Genomic DNA, 4,080 nt, shown 5'->3' on the forward strand with positions numbered 1-4,080 from the left:
GAAATTTTGTAGAGGTGTGGAGGACGAGTAAGAAAAGAAGCCATTGAATTTTGGTGCGGATCCGGATCAGGGGGCGGACTGAGGATCTTTTCCACTTTCTTCAACATTGCAAGATAAGGAGGTTTTTTTAAAACATTTTACTTGTTTTCTCAGAGAATAATTCATGGACCTTGATTAAAGTACTCAGAGACTGATATTTACAAGTGTGTGACATTTCAGAAGTACAGCGTCAAACCTAAAGCCAGAATCATACCTGGAGAAAAGCTGCAAATGGACATATCTGTACCTGTAGGAACAACTTTTATCAGTCTTGTATCAAAAGTCCTTTATCGTTTTCAGGTCAAACACTGTTAAATTCTATTGCTAAGATCTGCTTTAAGATCATTGGCGTCCAGCAAAAAGACCTGTGCTCCCTCTGGAAGAATCGGGTGGTCCAGAAAACATTAGCTGTCATAATCATGTACTCTTGGGGGAAGTTTCTGTCTTAGCGAGAGCTATTATGTTGCACCTCGTAAAACAAATTGTTGCTCTGATTCCTTCATTCCTTCTTCTAAACACTTCAAGTTGTTGATTTGTGCACTGGTCATTTGGATGTTGATGTCTGATTGTGGCTACAAATCTATTTACTCTTTTTCATTGCATTTACATGAATGGGTTAGACGGTGTAACGAATTGCCCCTCTGGGATTAATAAAGTTTTCTAAATCTGAAACTGGAATTTGCTGCAGCTTGATTGAATTTAAGGGGACTGCAGGGCCTCAGTGGAGGTATACGCTCCACTGAGTGCCATTCTACTTAATAGTGTTTCATGGCAGCTGTAAGACGAGCCCATCACAAGTTCTGTCTTACTAGCCCATGAGCAAGGCAATCAAACCCTACCTGCAGTGAGATCAGCTGAGTGCCCTGAAGTACAGAATGTGAAGCCAGTAAATATCCCCCGTCAGAGTTTGCCTCAAGAGTATAGTTAAGATAAGTCCAGCTTAAACTGAGCTGCTGTTCTCCTTTATCCAGCACAGGATTCCATTTTAATTTGTGAATAAACTGTTGTGCGACACCTGTTATGACACATCCTTCAGCAACTTCTTAAGATATTCATCAAGAACTTTCTTATTTAGTCAACAGGTTAGGCAACATTTTAGTTATCTCATCTCAAAAATGCTCTATACAAAGCACAAAAATCTTAAAACATCAAATCAAGAAAGACACTCAACTCACTCAATGCAAAGTGGGTATAAAGTTCAGTTGTTGGGGGGGAATTTATAATCCCTGCCAGCTCCTTCCTTTAAACTCACGAGAGCCCCCAACAAAAGGTGCCCACCACTATCGCCTTTACACAATTAACTAAAGCACCAGCATTATTCCATTATCATAAGAATGCTGTTTGCAATGGGGGGAGAAACTCCTCGGCATTCATGGCCGCGGCCCGAATAGAGCTGAGAGCTTTTATCTTCTCGGTTACATGCAGGCTGCGTTTATCGCGGCGCACAGTGACATGTTTGGACACTTTTCTGTTGGCAAATCATTTGTTTACGCTGGTCATTTTAAATAGGCTGTTTATGATGCCGAGCTACAAGTGGCACTTGAATGGAGGGAGCGGTGAAACTGGATTCCAGTGAGATGAAGAGACAAACAGGGTGAAGAATAGACTGATAAAATCCGTCTTTCCTCCAATTAGATTTGTCAATAAAGGAAAATATTATTACTGATGAATGTGAAACAATATGAAAATCTGATTTCTCACTAATCAAATGCAAACATCTTTTATGAAATATTTGACCTTTTCTTTACCACAGTTGGCCTCCTCACATCTCGACATCAATGGAAACTGCACTAATTCTGAATTCAGAGGACAACCTGTGAATTAATTGTTCATCCTCAGCAGGAGCGTCTGAATAAATAACAGATTCAATGAGAGGAGTTCATTACTTCTGAGATTATTTGTTCGGCACTGAACGTCTTCCTGAGTGCTGCTGCTGATCTAATATGCGGATGATGACATTTTGGCCTTGTGTGGAGCGGTAGCCTGGCCACAAGGTGTCAATGTTGTGGGGGACATATTTCACTCGTCTGTGTCGTTCCCCTCCATCCATGAAAAAGCATGGAGGAGAGAGTGGTGGGTAGGAAACGTCCTGCTGGGATGTCCTGCTCAAATAAATCTAATTGGACGCATAGTGATTTGTGTGGGGAGCGGTAATAGATGGTAATGGACATGTGCTTGCAGCCATTGCTTCAGTGCTTTCAGTTTACAGACCTTACATGCAATGTTTCAGCCTAGGGAGTGTGAGCTCCCATCATGATTAGAAAACTAACAATAATCATTTGTAATTTTTTTGTACTCACCCCCTGAAATGCTCAAATCTCTCCAGTGGTTTTCCTGAAAAACAGATTTATGCACACTCTCAGTTTTTACCCCCCTTACTTAGCGAGATATGCTCTTACAAAAATGCTAACCTTGATATTAAACTGAATCACAACTATATCCACTGCGCTGCCCAACATAAAAGAGACAGAATACAATACACAGTGCATTTTGGGCTCGATCGTTCATTTCCTTTTTGTTAAAGAAAAACCCTGTTTGCTTATATGAGCGAGATCTTAAGAGCGCTGAGAGTAACAGCGATCATGAAATAATAATGTGGCGGCTCATTTTGTGAGAGAACTCTGTCGAAGTCCAGGCTCAAATGCAAACATTGAAGTGAAGAGTGAGGAAAAGCAGTTTGTTAGAGCTTTTCCTACACTTCCCTCTTCCTGACATTTTCCCTTCCATATATTAAAGATGAATTCCGGTGGTGTTTATAAACGTGGGCGTGTAAATGAATGCTACTTACAGATACTTTTGGGAATCTGTCCTGCAAATAGCCTCCGGTGGCAGTTGCTCAAATACAATCTTATGGGGCAACTGCGACAGTCCACGAAAATGTGGAAAAAACAGCATAGCTGTTCTTCCACTGTTGGCATTGGGTCACTGCAACAACAGGAACAAGAGAAGTTTCCACCTCTGCTTGTTGCTTCTCCCTCTCTTCAATTTGTAGGAGCTCTTGGTCTGTGTACTCCGGCTCAAACAAGTCGGTGCAACTCTTGAAGTAAAATGCTCAATCGACACTGTCAACATCAGAAAAGGATTTAGCCATAATAGTTTTAGTAAAATCCAAAGTCCTCTCTCCATCTCTTTCTCTCAATCTCACGTTTCCTCCTTTGTCTTCCTGCAATAACCCAAGTTTCACAAAGACTTGGGGGTGAGACTTCCCCTTGAGTGAGACGTGTAATGTTACCAGTCTCTTTGCAAAGACCTAGAAAAACAATCTGAACCATATACTGGGGGAAAAACATTTTTAGTGGAAATTTCATGGACTGTAACAATGTCAAAATCTTTCTTGTAAAACAGGGACTTTTATAATTTCAACATTTGGACATGCTCATTCCAAAAAGCAGGTGTAATTCTTCTCTGTTTGCTACTCTCAGTCTCTGCATAGTCAAATTTATTTTTTATTTATTTACCTCTTTATTTTTGGCTCAGTCTCTTGTAACCTATCTCTGGGGGTCAACAGTCACATTTGACTCAAGTCTTGAGGACAAATTAGCCGTTCTCCACAGCGGTGACTAAGAGCGTTCGCAAAGGGATGAACAGAAGACAATCCTCAGTCATTGCTGTCTGCAAATCCATCGCCGTTCCCAGCTGACACTGGGTGAGAGGCAGGGAACACCATTATCCTCAGATGTTATTATTATCTTATTTTCTTAATCTGCTCGTTGCTTAAAACATAAAATTATCAAGGTGGTTCAAACTAAGAACTTGAGTTCAATTGCTATTTCAAAACATGAGTAAACTCAACATTAAGATAAGCTTTGTTTAAAACTAACAAAGTATATACATCCGAATGGATGTATATACTTTGTTAGTTCAGTTATTTTCAAGTTAAGATAACAAATAATATTCAATCTAATTGCATAGAAGAGCAGTTGCTTTAGCTAAATCTGTAAATGAAGATTGACCGTGTTGAAAATAGTTTCGCAGGTAATGACAAGTGCAAAGCAGAGGAGAATGTGAATGCTCAGTGCTGGGTGAATGTCAGCTGAAGAC

At 40.3% G+C, this 4,080-nt stretch overlaps 1 protein-coding gene across 2 annotated transcripts in view; it reads right to left on the reverse strand.

Annotated features, from left to right (window-relative positions):
• Window positions 1-4,080, reverse strand: part of znf800b (zinc finger protein 800b) — a 33,240-nt gene that overhangs the window by 27,923 nt on the left and 1,237 nt on the right. Inside the window, exons 3-5 of one of the 2 annotated variants that reach the window (XM_069519995.1) lie at window positions 3,498-3,681; window positions 2,828-2,964; window positions 2,340-2,373 (exon numbers count right to left, since the gene is read on the reverse strand). The gene's annotated coding sequence lies outside the window, so the exon portion shown is untranslated. Of the gene's footprint in view, window positions 1-2,339; window positions 2,374-2,827; window positions 3,102-3,497; window positions 3,682-4,080 lie in introns of both variants that reach the window. The other variant, XM_069519994.1, reaches the window with a different exon arrangement.

Source organism: Paralichthys olivaceus, chromosome 23 (genome assembly GCF_024713975.1).
Source record: "Paralichthys olivaceus isolate ysfri-2021 chromosome 23, ASM2471397v2, whole genome shotgun sequence".
NCBI classification, from domain to species: Eukaryota; Metazoa; Chordata; class Actinopteri; order Pleuronectiformes; family Paralichthyidae; genus Paralichthys; species Paralichthys olivaceus.